This window comes from Lepisosteus platostomus, chromosome 18, assembly GCF_059453375.1.
Source record: "Lepisosteus platostomus isolate fLepPlt1 chromosome 18, fLepPlt1.hap1, whole genome shotgun sequence".
Classification (NCBI taxonomy): domain Eukaryota; kingdom Metazoa; phylum Chordata; class Actinopteri; order Semionotiformes; family Lepisosteidae; genus Lepisosteus; species Lepisosteus platostomus.
The window spans coordinates 3491786-3516330 of NC_142628.1; the positions used below are offsets into that span (position 1 = coordinate 3491786).

The window sequence follows — 24545 nt, forward strand, 5'->3', positions numbered from 1 at the left end:
AGGAGAATGTTGTTGTAATTTGAAACATGGAAAGCTTAATGCACAAAATAAAATGCATGCTTCAGACAAGAGGTGTAGCAACTCTATGAGAATCTTATAAGTGCTCATTTTAGATTACGAATTTCTTCGGAGTGATTTATATTTCACCCATCACTTACTGTATGATTAGAGCCCCAGAAGCACAGTTGGAGTGCATTTTAAAAGTACTGTATGTCAGGAAAAACAATGCTGAATTATCCAAAAAATTATGGAGCTTAAAGGTGGTTCTATTGACTTCATGTGAAATTTAGAAGCATTAAATAGAATTGGCTGTAAGAGGCAAAGACAAGGAAATGTGGCTATCGATCTCTTGATACTGCTAATGGCTTTGAGAATGCAGCTATAGCAATTGCAAAGGACAGAAACCTTTTCATCACTCCAATATATTCTCTGCCACATTTTGTATTGTGGTACATATTAATGGAATCAATTTTTTTCAGTAGTATGATTAAAAACCATATTCTTTTGTATTCTTTGCCTTTTCTTTTGATGGTTATTAAGAAAAGACAGTGCCACAATAATTTGTGATCGTACTTGTTAAATACTGCCTATTGTTGTCTACATTAAGGGATGTGGAGACACTGAATTGAGAACATGCTGATAAACAATGGAAAGACACCAGGATAAGGTCCAGACCATCTCATTAAAACACCACAGATTTCTTAGCTAATACATAAATCTACATCAGAATTAAAAAAAGGATTAAAAATATGACAGTGCCATGTCATATTGGCACATTATAAATGGCCAGTGAAAGTCAGTATGCAAAAGTGTTAAAAACATACAGTACTGTATATGGCAGCATGATCACAACCTGTCATCTCCATGTGATTTCACAAATGTGAGTGAAAAGGGGATAAATATCAAAGCTCTGTACGGACATTTGTTTGTGGCATACACATTTAAAAATGTTTTTAAAAACTTTTTAGCTGCACATTAGTGTAATGCAGTATTTCACATATGGTACAGTTTTATTTGTGCTTATATTTTCTTCAATACTGTATCTAGATTTAAAATATTTGAGAATATTATATATTTGAATATTAATACAATATTACAATATTTGGAATTAAGATAATATAATACCAGTAATTTCCAATCCAGCATGGGCCTTCTTTGACTTGAGGAGCCTTTCCAAACTGAAAATGTTATATATGAAAAAAATATGACATTGTATTCCCTGAAACCTTTCTTTTCCCTCCCTCATGTCTATAATCTAGGACTTTAAAAATGATAAAACAGTCTTGTTTTTAAATGAGGGATATGAGGCTATGAAATATTGTGGTAATTGTGGGATACTAACCAATTACCAGGCAGAAAGCATAATATTAGTATCGCTACGCAGTACATCGTGTGGGGGTTAGTCTGCCATACTGAAAGCCCTTCTCTGGCCTCCACTGCCCAACATACATATTTATGTGGCTACATTGAGGGCAAAAAGTATTAAGGAGCTTATTGCTTTGCTCTAATCTTATGATTATAGTCCTTTTGTTGAACCTATTACCAGTTAATGCTGTAGTTGATTAGTTGATTAGAGGCACTGCAAAAAGATTGAATGAGTTACACACTCAGTAATAAGTGTGAAAAAATAAAGGACCTAATTTCAGACGTCAAAGTATTGATTTCTTTCAAACCAGATTCCCACAGAAAGCATCTTGATTTCAGCTGTTTGTTGTGTTTGTTTTATTAAACTGATTAGGAAGGTTGAGAAAGCCTTTTAGACTATAAAAGCACGCTTTTTACACTGAAAAGAGCAATACTGATTTTTTTGTGGGAGTCACAATGCCCAGGGCTATCCACATTGTCTTAGAAAAAAGATTATATTTTAGTTAACTAATCTACCATTTCCTCCCACAAAAAAAGAGTCATGTCTTGCAGTTCGGCATGTTGGACAAAATGTCGAGCCTAGTTTAATATGAGTGTATTCAAACATATGAATGACACATCTTCGATTTTTTAACAAAAAAAGAAAAGGACTTAAGATTAAAGGTACTGCACCAGAGGGATAAAAACAATTCAATCAGATATTACAGGAGGTATGTAATATGATTTGGGGAATATACATTGTGAAATGTTTTATGTAGAAAGCCAATAGATAAATGTATTATTCAAACCTATACAAATTATGTATGCATGGGACTTTCTACAGGATAGGTGGTTTGAGATTGAAATGCCTGGAAAATGCCTAGAGAAAGATTTGTAGGGTTTATGTCTTTAGTATTTATTCCACCCTATCAAACTGTTAATAACTGATCAATAGGAGTCCCACATTCTGTCCAAAGCTATGGTTTATCCCATGAGTCCTGTTGGCTCTGTACAATAGTAGTTGTAGCAGGCTTTGTTTAGTGTGTTATGCTATGAGAAAGACCTATAAGATAGTTACTACAGTACATGTGCAATGGTGTGGCAACAATAAATCTGGCTAATATGTCAATTAAGACAGGCTCAAGGCTGCCTATATACAGGCTGTGGCTTGCAGTCCAATAATGTGAGATATTTGCATCAGGTGCAATTCTTTGCTACTAACACCTCAAGCAAGCTGGGTCATCTGCTGTTGGCTCAGTGATCTGTTGTCTCTGTAATTGCTGCTGGACATTGTTTCAAATTTCACCTTTGCATAGTCCCATGGTAAAACCATAAAAACATAATACACACAACCATTGCAATACTGTTATAAGTGTTCTAGTTATAGCACCATGGTAATTGTTACCTATGAAGAGTTGCTTCTAACAAGCAGCGGCACTCATATTTAACTTTTAAAAACAGTCCCTTAGCATCCCTTTTCAATCCAGAAAAGCACAACATGTATCACAATAAAATTGAAGCTTTCAAACCTTCTTATGAAAATTGAAGGAAACACAAGAGATAAAACATTTACAAAAAAGTCTTCAGAAAAAAAGGTCTTCTTTCCAAATTTAAGAATTCAGTGTGGCTATGTTTCTGATTTCTTAGGATGGTGTTCTAGAGCTCTTGGGCAAATACAGTAACACAAGGCTTTGTCACTAACAAAGTGTCTCAATAGTGAGGACACAAAATAAATCAGAAACATGGTAATTATTACCATGCAGAGCCTTAAATGTAAGCAGAAGGAATTTAAAATTAATGAGAAATTTCATGCATTCAGTCCAGTGCAGTGCAAAATCAATAAAACAGAAGGTGTACATCATTAAATCATTATTACAGATGCCAAATTTTAAAGTGAAGGTACAGTATAGAGGATCTTGCTGATTGGGAATTAAATAATCCAAATAAGACTTGAATGAAACTTTTGGCTGCATAAATAAATGTGTTTGGGTTAACTGCTTAACAATATTTCTAAGGTAGAAATTGTTTTTCCCTAGATTCTTCATTTTGAAATGAAACACATGTACAATACCATCAACTGAAAAAATTATTTCATCACCGCGTGAACTTTAATTACAGAACAAACAAATCTGTTCATGATAACCTAATAGATTGACTGCTTGACTGACAAAATTGATGGGAGTATCTTGTTATTATAAAGATACACCATTTTGGACATTTAATCTTTTGTCTATAAAATGCATTTTTTAATGAAATAGCTACCTGGGTATAAAGTGTAGAATGGTCATAAATATGAGCATCTGAAAAGTTGATTCTGATGCTATAATATTAACAAGTGACTCAGGGTGAAACACAAATACTAAATAGCAGAAGGTTTGTAGATAGTTTAGCACAAAATCCCAACTATACCAAGTTAAGGTATTTTTAGCTGTAGATGACATTTTATTTAAGTAAATTTGAATGTGTGAGTGACTGAACACCCTGAAGAAATGTTTAAGGATAAAACATTAGTGAAAGTTCAGGAATGCCATTAACCAAGTCTCAACTCTCCGTGATGAGGCTTCCAAAAATAAGCTGTTAGACTTGATGCTTTTTTGTGTTTCTGACTAATTTAATGCAAAGGTAAACTGATTCATCAACATCTTGTGACTGGTTTTCTCAGAGCTATCACTGGCCTGGTTCAACAATTTCCCTGTCACTTTGGGGAGATTTTCAGAGTAGCTTATTGCTTTTCATATATTACAAAAACACCAAGAGGGTAAACATGATTAGCTGTTGGTGGGGTGTGTTGTGCAGAGCCAATGGACAGCCCATTACAAATCAAAATCCTGAAGAATTTATGATATACGTCTTCATGTTTCTGTCAGGAAAGAATTGATAGACTTAATTTCTTAGAAAAAAAACATGAAGGCAGTTTCCATCAAAAAACATTTCCATCATGTATTTCTGAGTATGTTTTGCAATTCTGCATTAATCACTCAATGTTTTTTCATGGTCTGGCAATTGATACATTTTTTAAAGGAAAATCTGTTGCTGTTAGTTATTCAAACAGGACCAGTAGGCAGCTGTGTTGAAGTTTAAAATTCCAAGAATGATTGAAGGGGAACTGCAATGCTATTTATATATTTTGGGGATTTTAGAAAGAATCAGCAGTGATGAGTGCATTTCAAACCACAATATAATTAATCGTACTATATTGTGTGTTTCAGAATGAGGCAACAAAATGTCAGGTGAGGTGAAGTGGTTCTTTTAATCCAATAAAAATATTGCTTTTGACTTCGAGAACGTTTTGCCAACAAATACTAGTTACTTTGATAACTCTGCATGCAGATCACATTGGTTTGTGACAGCATGGCAATGTACAGTACAAGTTCACAATTTGTGCTGAATTCAAAATTTGTAATTTTTTGTATACTGTTAATGAATGTATTTTGCTACCAAGATTTAATAACTGGTCTGAGAAATTGAGACTGCAGTTTGCCCTTAGAAGAATTTAATTTGATCCTCTTAAATGTCAGGGATGTCCACTATATTTGTATAGATTTTTATGTTCAATCTGGCACTGTGTAGTTGGAATTGTTGGCTTGGGAGAATATTCAACTAAAACACAGTTCCAAGTGATTGGAGACCAGATGACACAACAACCTTTGTAACTGGAATTATCCAGAGCTGACCAGTCAGCTCAGGAGTATCTAAAAAGGACCATAGCAGAGAGGCAGAAGTGAAGAAACAAGACAAGATTTATTGATTTCTACTGTAGTTCAGCATACAATGTTTATCACTTGGATTCCTTAAGAACAATCGGGTAATGGGCACTGAAATGTTGCAGCTGGCATTTATGGAAAGAGATTAGTTTCATGTTTGTAGTAATATTTATATTCCCTTTTTATATTCTCCATGCAAAGTTTTTTAGAATTTTATACTCAGTCTAGAGGTTGTCCCATTTTAGTATCAGATTAATGCGAGGTAGTCAGGCCTCATCAATATTTGATTGTTATTTAAACTCCAGTAAACCTTTTTACTCCCACATTTATAGAACAATACACTACCTGTATATTTTATAATAGAATAACAAGGCCGAAGAAGAAGGAAATACAAAACATTCAGTAATTTCCCACTTCTTAAATTATACAGTTAAGTTATCCAAATTAATCATTCTATTTTTTTTATTGTATGTCTGTGTTAATACTATAAGCATTCAGTGGTCTGGGAGAATGAATACCTATTGTTCTCACTCTGCAGTCCTGGTAACAGGATTAGTAATGTTATTAAACAATATAACCACCTAGATAAACAACAAAGATTTCTACCTGACAGTAATGCCTTTGGCACTTAAGTGAGTTCTTTTCTAGTCTGGTCATATTTTTTGCAAATCTTATTATAATAATCTTATCTCCTTCATCCACAGGGCTACAGTATATGTTGGAACCTTTCTCAGAGGTATACCGTACAATACAAGAATAAAAATATAGAGGATACCAGAACAACCCAAAAAATAATCAATTAATACTGAATGTATCACACTCAAATTTTCTGGTTTTTTTATATTACATTGTGCCGTATATCAGACATATACTTTCTGGATATGTTTATATATTTCTTTCCCATACAGGAAATGGGAGATATTGCAAATAACCAGTGTTTTGTTTGCTCTTTAAAAGAAGAGATTTGGCTGCAGAGCCAAGGGCTGGATGGCCATGCACTGGTGGCCTGTTGACACATGTCTACAAACAAGCTCTACCTCTGTGGGTAGCAGAAGGTCATGAGCAGCCTCTACTGTCCCCTGCCTGCCGCCTCAGAGTTCTTATCAAGGCCTTCATGCTGACAGTGCACTGGCAGGGCTGTCCGCCATGTCAGCGTGTCCTTGAAAGGGTCAAAAATAGATTTAGAGGTGAGGAGAAAATGAAAAAGTGTTGTGTGTATTTTCACTGGGGAGTGAGGAGCAGAACAGAGGCTTTCCACTAATGAAATATTTACAGTCCCCAAGGACAAGCAAAAGCTCCTGTAGAATTACAGCCACGTCAAACAAGGTCTTTAATAATTCAGTTATTATTGTGGAAAGCAGAGGAGCTCATTGTATTTCATGGTAGGGGTGAGCTCTGATTGGTAACCTTATCATCCTTAGCAGTCTTGCAGTTACAGTTACAGTTTGAAAGACTGGACTTCCATTGAAAGAATCTCAGTCCAAGATCTCACCAGCACAGCTGTTATAGAATAAGCAAAGGCTTATGGAAACAAGTTTCAGATATACAGTATGTGGGTGATATACATAGAAACAAAAATAATTACATGCATGTCTATTATATTTTTAAATTAGATGTAAATATGATCCAGGAGGACATTAATACATATATTACAACAACGAGTATTCTGAATGTTTTTAATCATATAAAATATGTTCCTTGAAGTTAATTATGAAGGTCAAGTGTTTTGTTATTCTTAAAAAAACATTTAATGAATTAGTAAAGCAATTACATCTTAATAGAGGTAGAAATGTTAATGTCTTTAAAACTCTGTCAGAATGTTTAATACATTGCATAAATTGAACTCAAAGAGTATGCATTTTGGCATAGAAGATGAGTTACATTAAAAAAACACAGACACAACCCGAGTTGGTCAGGCAGTTAAAAAGTGTTTATTATTCATATCAAAATAATGGAAAAAAATAAGAGCTAAAAGAAAGCCTAGTTTGTAGTTTGTAGTTTGAGCTCCTGACTAACGTCTAAGTTCTCTATCTAAATGACAGTGGAAACTAGCCTACGGTCTAGTTGTGATTTTCCTATTCCTTCAGGGGCTCTGTACTGTACAATGGCTGACCCTGCACTCTGACCCCAAGCTTCTCTCCGTCTCTCAGTCTGTGTGTCTCATGGAAAGCAAGTTGGGGTATGCAAAAAAGACAAATTCTTAATGCAAGAAATTGTATATGGCTAATAAAGTGATCTGATCTTTAGCCTCAGGTCTTACCATGGTTAATTTTCTTGTATCAGATTAAAAACAGTTTAACATCTACAACAAAATACAATATTTGCAGTGTGCAAACCTTATCTCACTCTGCAGTGCTTTCCCAGCTTCAGGTGTAGTTACTCCCTCCAGTAATTGCCAGTTGATGCCATTTTGCATGCTGGCATGCTCTCACAGACATCTTATTATGGCAAAAGTATCCACAAATTGTACAAGTACTGCCATTCGAGGATGATGCCCCTCTTGGCATTACACTACAGTATATTCTTCCATCTTAATGCAATTGCTTTTGGAAAAAAGGTTTCTGTTAACAAGTGATAATTTTATTTCTCAAAAAAATAGTCAAAATTGTTGTCACAATTGTTGGTACCCCTAAAGATTCTAATAAATAAAATCAAAATTAAATCTGTATTAATTTTCTACTTTTTAACTCAGTATATCTCTTTCATTTACAAATGTTAAGAGACAAAAGTATGTCGTCAAATCAGGCGATGGGTACAAGTAGATACGGTGCCACTTACCACTATTAAAGAGGATTTTAAACACTGAAATAGTGGTAAATTTGCCTTGTACGGGACTCAAGTGTATCTTGATCCTATGCACAGTGAGGTGGAAGCGAAGAATAATCCAGTTTGAAAATTACAGAACTTGGTTGCATGAAACAGACACAGCATGAGTAAGAACCTATAAATTGCTCCTGTATATTTGCTTGTGTGTGTTTTTAAGTGTGCCCTGCAATCAACTTGTTTCCAGTCCAGGGCGTCATCCTCCCTTGTATACAATATGTAGATTCAAGGATAGGTTACTGGTGCCACAACCTATACCTGGAATATGTGACTTTCAGATAATGGAAGGACAGATAAGATATGGGTAGAATCAGCATCCATACACAAAATGTATGAAAAAAACAAATTAAGTAATAATGGAACAAAAAGTAATTTCTCTATAATATGTAAGGTTACGGAGACAATAGTTAAAACTAGTGTCCAGCTCAAGGTACTGTACAGTAAATGCTTGCTGTTGTTGTTGTTGCTTTCGCATTGCTTCTTTTCCAGTGGCTAAGTGCATGCCAGCAGAGAATTTTTAAACCATTTTTCATTATCCACTCGCAGTTTGATGAAATTGAATGTCATCGTGTCTGTCCCTGCACAAAAGTAGTGACATATCATGTTCATTCATGTTGAGCAGGCCTGACTAAAATGGGCAAAGTAAACTAAATAAGGAAAACTTGCCAATACTGCTCTGTTTATTCAAAGGTTTGTATAATTAAATATATTTTATCTCATCTGCCCGTATAAAAATGACAATGTGTGGAATATAATAATTTCATTCATGTTAAATGGGATTGATTCAAAGTGGGCAAAGTAAACTCAATAAGGTTAACTTGGCAATACCTATCCATTTATTCAAAGATTTGCACTGCTACTTTGTCTTTCCATGTGCAAAATGAACTACAGTTGAAAAACGTCATCAGTCAAAATGGGGTAACAAAATAATAGTTTTATGTCAACACTTCCTACCTAGAACACATATTGTATAAATCTAAAGTAGTTAAATTAGGTAGCTATGTCTGCATGCATAGGCTGCAACGGAACAAGTTAAAGGTTTATTCCATGCTGAAAAGAGAAGAAAGGAAAATCAACGTTTCGGCTGTGGAGCCTTCTTCGGGTGTGAGGCTCCACAGCCGAAACATTGTGTTTCCTTTCTTCCCTTTTCAGCATGGAATAAACCTATTACTTGTTCCTTTAAATCTAAAGTAAGCCAATTATTTTTTACATTAAATACTATGAGTGTTAAAACTGTAAAAAGTTCAATTTTGCTAACACTTGAATATTTTATTCTCCATGGCATCTTCACTCCACTTTGATATGTTAGAACATAGAACACAAATTATAAATGGGAAACCTTAAGCCCTTGCAGAGCTGAGAGAGAATGTGTATATGAAGGGCACGAGACCGCAGGTGTGGGTATTGGGACATGGCCATAGTGTAGATAACAGCAGAACAGGCCTTTAGTCCTATTCATGTGTCAAATCATAGTACTGTTTTAACTTGCGGTTTGTGATTTTAACAAGAAATGGATCGTTTTGTGAATGCACAAAACACACTACATCCACACCGTTGGCTCAAATCTGAAAGCTGCAACACACTCCCAGTCATGACAGTTTGTTCTATATACTACAGTATCTGCAATTATTTGTGTAACAGAGCGCATAAACTGACCTTGATATCACTTCTATTTGTGACTTTTGGTCCAAGTCTATGTGTCCAGTCTATGAATTGATGCTGTTGGCCCCTTTAAGGAATAAGAGTGTTTGATTGGAAACAGTGCCCATTGTCCAACCATTTCATTTTCCAGTGGTATGCCAGAACCACAGTTTGTTTCCTGTTAAATGCTGCGCTATCTCTTAGATATAACCTACTGAGTACACTAGGAAGCCTACATGTAATATCAAAATATATATATGTTTTTTATCTTCCAATTGATTTCAACAGTTGGCTGTATCTCGCTGTCTCTGAAAAAAACAAAAATTCATCAAGACAAAACTATTGTTATCCAAATGAAGTCACTGCATTCATTTCCTTAGCAGCCCATAGAAATTTCATTATCAAGATAGGACTTTGACCACAAAACTGAAACTGCAAAGGAAAAAAAAAGCATGGGCTGTAGAGATGTGCTACATTGGTTCAAATTAATAAAAAGGAGCAGCAAGCTCAGCCACATTATCAAACTGAAAGAAGCATTGAAAATGCATCAATGCCTAGGCACTGTTTCCTCCTGTATTACACTGGTTCTTCTACCAAATGCAGTCATTGGAATGAGTTGTCTTTTGCCAGTACAGTGTTCAGATCAGAGCTGTCTCAGTAAACTAATTTACTTTGCCTGCTTCTGCCTCCCTGAAGGTATGTGCATTTCTGTTACAGAACACTGTGTAGCATTCTCCACTAATTAAACACTAATAACTTTCAGCTGCTTTTCATCTGTTTCCCTTTATGGACATGTGCTGAATCATTAAATTGTCTTTGGACTATTCTCACTAGACATCACAGACAATTCTTAAATTAAATTAATTTTAAAAATAAACATAACATCAATAAGAAAGGTTACAAATAAGAGGAAGCCTGCTGTTCAGCCCATTTGTTTGTCATTTATTCCCAACTAATGTATCAGTCTAGCCCTTGGAAATGTCACCTTTGCATCTCAGGCTCTGTAGGAAAAAGTCAAGAATTTTAATCTTCATTCATCATCTTTGTTAAGTGGTGTTTCAGGCTGATATCTTGCAAGGGGCAGAGGTCCTCATAGATGGACCTGTTTGAACCCATACTTAGGTGGAGAGTGGAGGCTGAGCCTTCCGTATACTGTTAACGCCCTCCAAAGAGGATACATATATAATTGTGTGCAAAACACTCTCTTAGTCAAGGAACATGTGTCTACTGGTGGATGCTGCACATTGGTGGTGGTGGAGGGGAGTCCCCATTACCTGTAAAGCGCTTTGAGTTGAGTGTCCAGAAAAGCACTATATAAGTATAAGCAATTATTATTATTATTATTATTATTATTATTATTATTATTATTATTATTATTATTATTATTATTATATGCCACTAGAGGCCGCCATAAACAGAGCCCCAAAAACCCAAAAGACTTCATTAATTTCAAATACTTTAGCTTCAAGAAAGTAAAACTAGAAGCCTGATACTACTATCCTTTTTATTAGAAATACATTGTTTCTAATGTGTAGGCTTTACCTTTTAAAGCACGGTAATAAGTAACAGTTGTGTTGCTTGCAAGAAGCAAAATAGCCAGAAACATGCATTTCATTGGTGGCTTTTATCATATGCCTGTACAGTAAGTGTAACCTGAACTTCATGAAACTCTGCAACTTAAATTCCTCACTCTTGTATGTCTCACTTGTTTGCATCACATTTACTAGCAAGTACATCAGGTTGTGTTTTGTAAAACATCTCAGGAAGACTGTACACTTGAAGTTGCAGAGGGGTCGGATTAGCACCACAGAGTAAACACAAGGCCAGCATGATGAATTACTCGTGTTCATGCAGAGCAGGCAGTTAGGACGATGACATGAGCTGGGGGACACGAGTCTTTTTCTCCCAAAAATAAAAATGTCAGTTTTCCTCAGATTAAAAGGAGTACTTTGTTAGATCAAAAAACAGACTTAATTGAAACATATCAAAGAATCAATTAGTACAAACAATATGATGCAGGAAACAGCAGAGAATGAAATGGCAGGATGCAGCTGACATGAATTATTTTAAACACACTCACACAGACACAAGAATGTGCAGCTCAGTTCGATCCCTCTGGGTCTTTTTCCAAATGCCCTCCCCTCCTCCCTCCTTCCTCCTTGCAGCACCTGCTCATTAAAACAGCCTTCTTGTATCCTCACATCTGATTTCTTGTGAAGCAATCACGGTTTCTGATTCCAGTCCCCTCTTTCCCCCTGTTTCATTCATTGAAAAACGGAGGGGCGACCGGTAGCAAGCTTTAAAAAACCTGCTAATTAAACAGGTACCTGTACATGTTTGTGTAGGAAAGGGAAGAGAGGGAAACAGATGGTGGAATATGGCTTATTATTGTTTCATTAGATTTCCAGATGTACCTCAAATTTGGATTTTACTTTACTGCTGCTAAGGTAGGCATTAAAGTAGCAAATAGTTAACTTCAGCACAGAAATGACAAATAATTATTGTGAACAGAGCTGTGGGATAATCTTGTCTTCGTAGTGTCATAACATGGAACGCTTTCCTGTGCAGCTTTTAATTTTTGTAAAATTGTAGTCTTAAATAGTATTGTACACGAAGTTAAATAGACAAGGGTTAAAATGCATTTCTAATACACAATGTATAGGGATTTTTTTTAGGAGGTCGCAATGAGAGTGAACATCTTACTGGGGACATGAGTACTGTTCTTCTTAAGTGAAACACAGATAACAGTACCCTGGTTATGAGAAGGGGTCTAGTTCTTTAATATACAGTATGCATTCTCCTTTTCAAAATATACAGGCACCTATTTTTAAAAATAGGTGGACATATGAAGAATATGATTTGAAATGTACAGGATATCACATTAATAACATGAGTTGGATTCTTACATTGATATGCCTTTCAAGTCATAATAAAAAAATTGCAAGCATTCACTGTTGCCTCACAGCTCTGGGGGGTTTGATGGGCAACATTCCACACCGGTCTTTATGGCTAAGGGTGCAATTTGCTTGGAAGGATTGGTATAAAAATATTTTCACTTTGAACCAACAGTAAACTGCTAAATGGAAAGTGTAACAGAGCTCCAAGTAGAAAGTACAAGGTAAAGTCAATGAGTGTGTTATGGTGACTCAACATCCCCTCTATCAGGGAACAAGTCTCTTGTGTCTTGTGTGTGTAAGCCTTGTTTAGCCTGTCTGGCTTGGACCTGGAAAGGGGACTACAGTACAGACAGAGTCTCGCCTTATACAACATAGTTAAACTTCAGAAATGTAAACAGAGAAAAAAAACCTTTGACATAGCAATGTACTGTACCACACTTCCTCAGACTCTGTTCTAAATCTGTCGTACTCTGTTTTCATCCATCAAATTTCTAACTGCTTCTTCCAATTCAGCGTCACGGGAAAGCCAGAGCCTATCCCAGCATGCAACGGGCGCAAGACAGGGTACATGCTGGGACGCCAATTCCTTGCAGAGCACACACAGACACAAACACAGACATGCACACACTCACAGGGCAAATTTAAAAGCCAATTAACCTAACAGGTAGCTTTTGGACTGTAGGAGGAAACTGGAGTACCCAGAAGAAACCCGCACAAACATATTAAGAACATACAAACTTCACATACCGTATATAGCAACCCAGGTCCAGATTTGAAAGTCCGGGCACTGTGAAGTAGCTATACTAACCACTATGCCACAGTGCCACTTGGTACTCTATTTTGTATACTCCTACAGTATGTCACATGGCAGTTTCCCAGACACTCTGTTTCTCTTCCATCTCAGCTGTTAAGGAAAGATAAAGGTGCCTCTGCAAACACCAGTGAAATGTATTGCGTCTGAGAGCACCACAGGCTCAACACTTATTTAATTGATTGGTGTGTCTGCCCAAATGTTGTCCTCCAGCCTGACCTCACTAGAGCCAACAAGGTGGAGTGCATGTTGTCAACATGCTGCAAAGTCTCCAGAACAAAAACATCAGTGTAACTGAATGGATGATTCAATGGAAGAGAAACATATGTATGATAGAAATATACTGCAAAATTAAAATACATAATCAGAACAAAAATACTGCTTTTTGTGTACCTGTAAGGAACTGAACTGATTTATGAGAAAAGGTAACTCTTAAAGTAAATTTAAAAATTACAAAAGGTTTGAACAAAAACTGGCCTAGCAGCTTCAGAACAAAATAAATTAAATAAAAAAGCTTCTAATAGACCATTTAAGATTAAATCTCTGCTTGCATGTAAGACTGCTCTTTAACATATGACTTGACTTCCATAGGTCAGTAGAGTGGAGACAGAGATCACCCAGCTGCCTGTTTGTAACCCAAGCAATGCTGTTCATTCCAGAGTATGAGCTACGTATATTATCTCAAACACTCTGTAAAACTGCCTTTTGCTGGCAATGCCCAAATGCATTAAAAGTGAGAACTAATTCTTCTTAAACTAAGAAATGGTATATATTCCTGAAGCATATTAAACTAAAAATGAGCAAATTTAAGAGCATGAAAATCCAAAACCTCCTGTATAAATGTTTTAGCATCTGATAGAGCAAAAGTGTTAACCAGGCAGTGTTACACGGATGAAAAACATACAGTACCACTGTGACATTACTCATACGGGTTTCAAATGAGTTTCTCAGCACACGTCCTTCTGGACAACCCTGAGTAAATAGGCCACACATCAGATTAAAAAGAGCCATAATACAGAGAAAAGCTAAGTATAGAAGCAGTGATGGGAAATCTGTCATTTTTGTATGAATGAAATTTGTACATATGCTTTTTTACTGTATATCAATTGCCTGCTCTTAGCTTAAAAGAAGAACCAAAGAGGAGGGAAAATCTTAGATTCTTAGATAATTTTCTGTGCACTCCAGTGACGAGCTGAGATTGACAGTGTCAGAAGTCAAATCAAGAAGAACATGAACTGACCCAGATTTAAAAGCCCTTAGTTACAGAGCTCTTAACAGAGGTTAGTAATATGTTCGTAATGTGTGCCTGTCTAAACCATAAATGAAACACCCACAGGATGTAAAATGAGACTAAAATTGAAAAGCTAATGTAATGACAGCCTCAGCACCTCACTGGTGAGGAATGAACCATAGAGCTGCTACAACGGTGAAGATGAGGTGAGGGAGTTGTGCTAGAAAAGATGCTCAAAGTGTTCTCAGGAGGCGCGATGTTCATGCCGAAGTGTGAGATTACAGTCCTGGGCCTCTGTTTTAAAACAGGAATACACTAAAAACAAAAGTGCATGCAGAAATGCACGTATACACCATATACTGTACATGAAATATGTTTGTGTGCCAGAAATGTAAGTATAAGGTGTACAGTATATACCCTTTTACCACATATTGTAATTTCATACATTTTAAAAAGTTAAAATTTAAAATTGACACTTAAGTTTTTATTTTTTTCCTTACCTGTCAGTTAAAACACTGGGTTTGGGTAATAAAAAACAACAATAATTTCTTTGAATTTTAAGAATACCCTCTCAACATTGGGCTAAAAAATCCACCACTACATACACACCTGAAAAAACAGCACCAGTCATAAATATCTAAACAGTGGTTGATATGCGGTGTGTGGCTCTGTCGCTGGAGCACGGGGCCTGTGAAGGTCTAGAATCCACTGACACAGAAATGATTTTGTGGTTCTGCCCCTGAGTCACTCCATACCCTGTGAACCCTGCCACACCCTTTTATGAAGTAAAAAGAATGTGAACCTGCACTCCATAGTTGACATCTACGCTTGATTAATATTCATTCATTCAGAAACAAGAGAAAAGCTACAAACCAGATAAGGCCACCTGACCCATCTTACTTGTTATTTATTTATTCCTTCAAAATGTATTTTTAAAACATGCAAGTCTGCCCTCAGCCTGTGTGGCCCGTAAACAGTGATAATATGGAAACAATGACACCTTAAAGGTTAACAAATGTACCTGAGCCTTGTTATTCTCCCAAGGATAGAGGTCAGGGCCCATAACACTCTTGACAGATCCTTTAATGTCACACCTGCACTGAATTAAAACTGAAAAACAAACTTAAACATAAACAGATTAAAAAATAAGTAAATTTTGCATATATGTACAGTATATATGTCATTGTATACTGGTTGCCCGATGATGTACTGTAAATGATCATTAGTTTCACAACAACAGATGTTACAGTATCACTGAGTGAGCTTATAAGATCAGAGAAATTAAGTTCATACAACAGCAGTGTAGCATTCACAAATCCATGCAACTGAGAATAAAAATCTACCTTAAAGAAGCAATTACATTTTTCATGCGCTCTGAAAATTTAATAGTATTCCTACCTCTGAATCTCCCTTAGTATACGGATTAACTTGATCCATTTCAGCTCATGCTATTAATAAGCAGTGCTCCTAATCAGCAAATAGGTTACTTAAAAAACATGAAGATGTTCTATATTGGAGATTGAGAGACACTACCTTTCCAGCAAGAGTGTAGAAAAAAAAAGTCTAGGTACTTGCATTTTTGTTAAAAAATCACCCCTTTTAATAAAAATGAAAATGAAATGTACACAGTATCACACTCATAGTTAGTGTCTGATGCCATGACTATGTTGCCTGTGTGGAGATAGTACTGGTTGATATGACTATATGAAACAAAGGGCAATATATCAGCCTCTTATCACAGTTCTCCAATATTAGCTGTCAGCTCTACCAGGAAGGCATGTTGTTAGCTGGAATCACACATCTCAAACTACATCTCATTTTCATGCATTTCCAACTTTATACTGTTACCATGGATGTGACTCAGTTCACTGGGGCTTACAAATCCTAATACAGAATTCAGAGTCTAGACTCCTCAGGGAAGGAGTCACAGAGCGCTTGTCATTGTATGAGCCACAGCTCTCTGCTGAACCTGCTGCAAACAAAGAACATACGAAAAGTTACATTCTGCCTTCCTCTGCTGGATATGTTGCAATTAGTTGATCTCATCCAGACATATCCTGAGAGATTGCAGAGTATGAGCTTCAACAATATGGTTGGTTCCATATTCAGCCTCACACAACCCTTCAGGGACATACTCAACACTGGGTTTAGTACTGTACATCATGCCGAACTCTAATCTTCAACACAGAAAAGTTAAGAAATTAAGTTACTATTCAGTGTTAATCGGTTTCAGGATTCAGCTTTGATACTGTTTGAAAAGACATGATGCTTTGCAGTTTTCGTCCCTCATGAAAGTTTGCTTTTTCAGTCAATGCTGAGAATTTGTTTTACTTGTTGTTATCTCAAGAATTCTGTGAAAGTAAACTATTTATTAAGACTTGCTTTGGAACCTTATCTTTAATGGACAGACGAAAAGTATACAGGAGTCTCACTGGGTTATGAGGAGGGAGACAGACAGCTTGGCTTAAGTAATATTCTTTTAAAAGATTGAATGGAACCAAAGGCCTACTCCTCATATCTTTTTTATACCACAATAAAACCTACAAATGACCTTCTTCCCCATCCAGAAAAAATACACATACTATACACATTTTTATTCAATGTCATAGAGCCCAATGAAGGTTGTATGTCTCAATACAAATGTGTGACCACAAATATTATCTGCATTTTAAAGGATGATTAACCAGTGTTAAATGTCACACTTAAATCACTTGTGTTTTATTGCTCATTAAAGATAACAGATGTGTGTGGAAGTGATTGCAATTGTTCAACCATCATTGCTTTAATCTCTAAATGCCACAAAACTGGTCCTCATACTTGAAATGATTCTGTTCATGTTTGCTAAAAAGTGCAAGATTTCATTATGACTAAACCCCAGTCGAAAGTAAATCTGTACAAATTCTGCAGCGCTGGACATTGACACATCATTAAACCTAAAGTGCCAGCCAAGCTCACGGTAGCTTCTACATGCATTCAGTGTACAACATAACAGGTTGCACATACACTGACGTAAGCATTGCTATCTCGTAATTACGAGATAATTCATTATCTCATAATTACGAGATAATTCTTTATCTTGTAATTACGAGATAAGGGGGCAATTTTTTTCCCTTGGTGGCAGCAATGCACTTCCATAGTTCTTGTTATCTTGATAGTTCTTTTCATTTTGGATGCAAGCTACAACACCCTTTCAGAAGCTGAATAATACTTCCTTATACTTCTGTTCTGTTTCTTCCACAAAACTCTTCACACAATATATGAAAATTTGTGTAGCAATGCCACCATAGAACATAAATCAGATTAAACATTTATTTCATCAGAAGTGCACAGGTGCTCATTAAATTCAGCTAATTGGAGTTTCATGACTTGACAAAAGTAACCTTCAGCTACACATTGAGTGGGAATTGCTATACTAGTAATAATACCAAGTCCTTTATTCAAAGTCTAAAATGTGCAACTTTCTAATTTTGAAATAATATAAATAATGTTAAACTAGATATTGAAATAACCAGTGCTTACTAGAAAGATATATTTTAACCATCTCTGACTAAGAATGCTTTCGTTTTGTTGCAAAGCTTTCTTCTTTAAAATGTATCCCACGAAGCAATTAATTTCCAGAGGTTTTGCGCAGTTAATAGCAGAATCAATGGCAACATAGTATTTTTTTAGTAGTAGCAGCAAGAGTATAATACTACATGAGTAGAAATATGAATAGCAGGAGAAGTAGAATTAAGAGATGCAACATGATAAATGTGATTGCAGATCATATTTTAAAAGCTTTTAAAATAGAATCCCTATACAACAGTTTTTTTTGTTGTTGTTCTTGTCACATGCTTGAAAAAGAAAAGTGGAAATCACTGCCGGAATATTCAAATAAAGGCCATTAGGCACAGAATGATGCAGCTGAAGAGATTAATTAACCAGCTACCAACTCTTGAAACAGTACATTCAATTTTCTTTTTTATTGTCAGCTATTAGGTTGGTTTTACAGCCAGAGGAGACAAGGAACTAGCTTTAACACAGTGGCACAAAGCTGATGTGCGCTTCATGCATGTTATTAAGGTCCACTGAAAAGCCAAATACACCTAACAGGATAAACGGGGATTGTAGAGACTTTAATTTGCCAGCTGTAGCCTCTAAAAATGACCGCAATAATACTTGAACATAATGACACGAGTGAATCTGAATGGGAAACGGAGGGGAATAGCATCTGGTAGCAGATAAAATGGAAGCGTGTTGCCAAATATCTTTGAAAATAAACTCATGTTGTTGAAAATAAAAGGCAAAGAAATGCAATATATTGAGCATGCCAGCCACTTGATGGGAATTCACAGTTGTTTTATGTTTGCAGTACAGGAGTATGTGCGTTTTTTATTCTGATTTTCTTATAAAGTATTACCTGACCGATTTTCCTACAAGTCTTGTGTTATCCACAACAGAGGGTTTTTTAAGTGTTAAGTTTTCTTTCTGATCTGCCTCCAGTGGCATTCTGGGAATCATATCAAGGGGAACCAAACACCCAGCTGTGATATCCTCTTTTCCAGATGAAGCACCCTTTACTGTTTCCTTTCTCTGTAGATGTCCCCATTTTTTAAAGCAGAATCTTTGTTTTTACTTTTTCTGTACTATATGGGCTGTGAAATGTGAAAAATGTGAAGTCTTACATTTTTATGAAGCTGATAAATTTGACGGTTATCTTGATTAGCCACACTCCACATTTCTGGATCTTCTGGGCTGATAACATTCTTCAGCATTTTATTGCACCGAGAACCACATTTTATTTTTTATTTTTGTCACCACAACTTGGCATTGCCAGATTTTAATCAGCCAGGCACACTGCCACTCCCACACTGAATAGTTTCAGGCTGCATTTAGACCCAGGATCAATCAGTTTCACAGATTTTCAGATCTGGCATCATTTTCTGTTAGAAGATATGAACAAGATATTTACATACTAACATACCACTGCACACCAAGGACACTTGGCTTTCTGCAGATAATTAGATTCATAAATAAAAAAAACAGTAGTTTTGTATTATTGTAAATTCCTTTCTGTTTTTTCCAATTTCCCTCTAAAGGGGGTATTCTTTCATCAAATTAAACAGAGAAAACTGGCTTATTGAAATAGAACAATTTCAATTGGACAAAAATGTCTGATCCACTGTTTGGAAATATAAATTCCTATATTAATGAATAAGAAAACCCCATTCAGGATGTAACCTGGAAAAGTAACCTTGTGTTAAAGGGAGGCTAGGTAGAAAAAAGCCATGACTCACTTCCATGGGCAGCCTATACAATTCAACAGGTTTCCAGCCTCTCATGGCAATTAACCAGGACAAACTACTGGACTTACTAGAATCGTCTCCTACCGATGCTCCTTTTAGGAGGGTACAGAGCACAACACTCAAAGGCAACTCTCTATTTTTAAAACAAGAGGAAAAACTCAACATCTCCAGTGACTAAATGTTTTCTGAGTTCTGAGGAAGACATGAATACAGGCAAAAGTGTTCTGTTTCGTACAGTATGTCTAAATATAACCTATTACATATACAGTACAGTGTATTATAAAAGTAATGAGACTCTCCCTGTGATGTCCAATTTTTTTAAAAAGTACAAAATTATGTGTACACTTTTGTACACATATTTAATTCAAAACATGAACGCTCAAACTGAAAACATCTAAGAGTAAGATGCTGTCAGTGAAAACAAAAGAGAGAAAATGGAAAAAGGTAACTGCATACGTTTTCAGATCAATAAACACAAAATTCAGTGGCAGTACCTTTGTAATTACAGCATAAAGTTAGTCTTACTGGGTAAGTCTCTACCACCTTAGCACACTGCATTGGTGTCATTTTTGCCCTTTCTTCTCGGTAGATTTTCTCAAGCTCTCTCACGTTGCTTGGTAATCCTTAACAGACAGAAACTCTCAAGCCTTTTGACATATTCTCAGTAGGCTTTAAAAGGATTTGAATACTTATGTTAGTCATTCCTTACCCATTTTTTAATTTTCATTATCTATTTCTTTATTTCTGTTTGTTCAATTAACAAATATTAATTGCTTCTTCAAAAGCACCATAACTTCAAGCAACAGAATGTGAAAACTGTGTAAGGTCTGTATACTTTTGCAAGGCACTGCACATTATATCAAAATAACAGATACTGAAAGTTGTCTGTGTCTTGCATTTACGCAGTAGATTTTGAAGAAGGGTATTACTGACATTCCTCAAGAGAAAACGTCCTGTTTTAATTTGTATTTTCCCATAAATAATAGTTGCATCTTTACTTTGTAAAAAAAAAATGTTTCTAGAACATGCCCAAGATGGGTAGAGGGTCAGGTTCCTATTCCACACAAATATAATCAAGTATTTATTCACTCAGCAGTTCTTGGCCTGTACACAAGGATGATTGGCAGTATTCATTTTAAAAACACTCCAGAAACCAATTTGCTTTACTTATAAAGCAAAGTTCCATTCAGTCATTTGGCTGATGCCTTTATCCAAGGTGACCTAAAGTCAATAATCCAGTCTGAACAACAACATCAGAATAATAAACAGGGTTACAAAAGATATGACAAACTTCTAACTACCAAGAAATAATTTATTTCTGCTGGTGAGTTCCACAGCTTTGGCTTACACGACACATATTAACCTGAAACGTTTTTAAAGTACAGGATCAAATTGCTGCAATAAACTACACATTAAAGCAAAAAAAGAAGAAAGACACATGCATTAAGCTAACAGAACACATTAAAATGACAGGACACCCGAAGTCCCTTCTGCTAAAATGGTGTTCTTTTCCTTTTGTGTCTGATATTCACCTTGTGACAATGCCTGCACACTGCACATTTAAAGACTGACAATGTGTCACCTTTGTTTTTGTGTGTTTTAAGTGATCCATCTTTGATCTTTCTGACCCCCTCTGGGATCTCTCTCATTTTCCCTCTCAAGGACGTATGCATGGTCTTATATCCATGAAGAACTGTTTGCATCCTTCAGCTTGAGTACTCCGTCTTTCACATTCCATCAGGGTTCATTGCACTCGATAGATCTTCATATACTGTACTCATCCATGTCTATTGTCTTCAGTCACCAGGCACCAGAGCCCTCATATCTGCAACGTGATGCCCAGCTTTTCAATGTTCACTAAAATAATACCTTCAAATCAATTCTATGGTCTCACTCTTTCAGCTCACCTCTTAACTCTCACTTGTCACCAAGGACTGTGTCCTTACTAAAAACTCAGTCAGTAACTGGGAAAAGTTACATATTATTGGACATTTATCACCTAACATATTATTATTAGAAATTAGAAATATTATTAGAAATCACCTATCATATTATTGTGAGAATACCTCCGCTCATCAGGCGGACAGGTGGAGGGGAAGATAATTGAAGTAAGGAACTGAAGAAAACAAAAACACAACAGCCTGACTCCATTTAGAATGTTACAGGTGTCACAGATTGGTTTCATGAACAGGTGATTAAACTGAATTGTGAATACAGCTCATTAATGCCTTCATAATTTCGAATGAAGTCTTTGCTTGTCCTCATAATATTAAATGCCAGTAACTCAGCTGATATTTGTTACTTAAACTGCAAGTTATCGTTACGTTATTTTATGGCCCAGCAGGCTCGGATGGAACTTGTCTGGACCACATTCCCCAGGAAGCTGGTCACCTGACAATTGGTCAAGAGACAGTGAGATTCTGAAAGCAGGGTGCGGAAGCTATGTGGTTAGTATCTGCTGTCTGAGGACAGAGGACAAGAGGACAGAGGTGTGCTCCTGTCACCAGAGGGAGAAGGAAATGACCAACCCAGGGAGTCAGAGTTTTGTGAAGAGTGAGACAGAGACTGAGTAAAGAGTCTCAGAGACTTGTTTGAGAGACTTTTGTGTTTTTTTAAACAGTATTATTCTATTCTATTACTCTATACTATTCTAGTTAGGGACAAGAGTTAGGCTTTTGTTTTGATTTGTTTGACTTTTGTTGTGCATTACAGGTGCTACTCATGGATGTTATGAAAAGTGCTTATTCAAAAGAACCTTTTACAGCATCTGAGCCCATATACAAATCCAAAACCGTTACAATAAAACTTATGAAAAGTAAAACAAGTAATAAACTTAAAAATAGTAAATGTCTGAAAAATAAAGATGTGCTTCAAACATTAATAAATATTTTTTCCTTGGAAATACAGTACATTTATTTTCTTTTACATTTTTCTGAACATTAAAGAAAGGTCTTGCAGTTAAAATCAAACTGTCTTATCTGCCATGTTGCAGGAGTGTCACTGTGTTGAACAAAATGTGTTAGATGTTTCACATCCTTTCCTGCAGAACAGAATTTATTACCTTTCTTATTTTGTTGAACATGATGCAACACTGAGGTTTCTGCATTGTGGTTTCTGCCTCCTTACTGCAGTGTGAATTAATAAATTATAGCATTTATGTACCCAACTTCGTACCTAGAAAATCTGAATATAAATAGTTTTTACTTAAATAGTAAGATGGGCACTGTAACGGACAACAGTAACAATGAGTTGCTTGCTGGAGTCCAGGTTGCAAATATGTGTTACAGCTGTTAAAATACTGTACTGTTTTTTGATTTAGTGTATTCCTGTGGTTGTGTAGCGATTTCGTGCTTCTAATTTACTTAGAAAATTCCCAGAATACTTTTATGACTACTAGGAGTCAATCAAACAAAACAATTAGCAATGCTAAAAAAAATAGGAGATACTCTATAATCGTATCGATACAATAATAAAACATTCAATTAAACCAATACACTATCTTGTTAACAAAAGGAAAGGAAAAAGCTCCATTGCATTGATCCATAGGAGGTAGCATGAAAGCTCTGGACCTGGAAACCAGGACACAAGCTGGGAAAGAAAATTGAAAAATGCACCTGCCAGTATGTAGCCAGTGTAGCAGCTACACTTAATATGCCATGATATGTTTACAGAATAGGTGGAAGACTGTTTTCAAACATTTTCTCTTTTGTTTATTCTATAAGGAATTGTTTATTTATTTTATGTGTTTTTTTTTCCTACAGTATATGAGCTAAGCACTACTTGTTATCTGTGTTATCAGAGTTCTGTGGTCTGCAGACAGAAAAATTCAGAATTGTGACACAAAACACCAAAATAGAGAAGGAGGAACCTGCACCCCATTAAATAAAAGGTTCCAGCCCAGGACTAAAGTGCGATCTTGAAACATATGCTAAAAACAGAATGGGAAACAGTGCATCACTAATCAGAGAAAACTGTTAGCCTGGGGATTCCACAATATTGGAAATCAGAATTTACATTAATAATTATGACAATAAGTGCCTTAATAATAAGGCTCAAATTTCTTGTCTTCTAGTTCTCAGATTACCTGTACAGAATCTGTTTTTTCCCTCTCAGTGTGTTTTTCATATGTTGATGGTGATGTTTACATTTCTTCCTTCCTTGTGTCCTCTGCCTTGTGTGCATTGCCTTTCTGTTTATATCCTGCTTTAAGGGTTACTCTGTTCCATGACCCATCCTCTTGGAGACTAGATTAATGACCACATTTGGAATGGTCTGGTCACTGTAAATATTGGTGTTCTACTATAGCAGAACTAATTATTTAATAGTGAATTAGTTTATCCTAAAATAGTTACTAGTACCTATCTTTTGATCATCTACAGTACCTGTATATCTTTGACCATGTTGATTTATGTCAAGGACCAATGACAGCTGTGTTAAAACGTAAGCCAATACACATTGTATTGAGTCTACAGAATACAGTATTTCTGTTTGGAAATATAAACATTTAACCCTCAGACATGCACCAATATTCAGTTATGCTGACAAATGGACACTGTATTATTTCACTTATCAGTCAAAATTCCAAATGGCAGTTTCTCCGAAAATGTCTCCTATTTGCTATTGCTATAGCTGTCACTGTGAGGCCAACAACAACTTTGAAAGAACTACAGTTTAATGGCTAAGATTGAATAAAATCTGCTTTATTAAAAAATATCCAGAACACTTCACAGAACAAAACTGTATGGAGTCTGCAACATATCACCTGCAAAAGTGTGGCATAATGTGTTGTGGTCAGGTGAGAACAAATTC

At 35.9% G+C, this 24545-nt stretch overlaps 1 protein-coding gene across 2 annotated transcripts in view; it reads left to right on the top strand.

Annotated features, from left to right (window-relative positions):
* trim44 (TRIM family member 44) overlaps positions 1-24545 on the top strand; it is a 58961-nt gene that overhangs the window by 28755 nt on the left and 5661 nt on the right. The gene's annotated exons all lie outside the window — the stretch shown is intronic.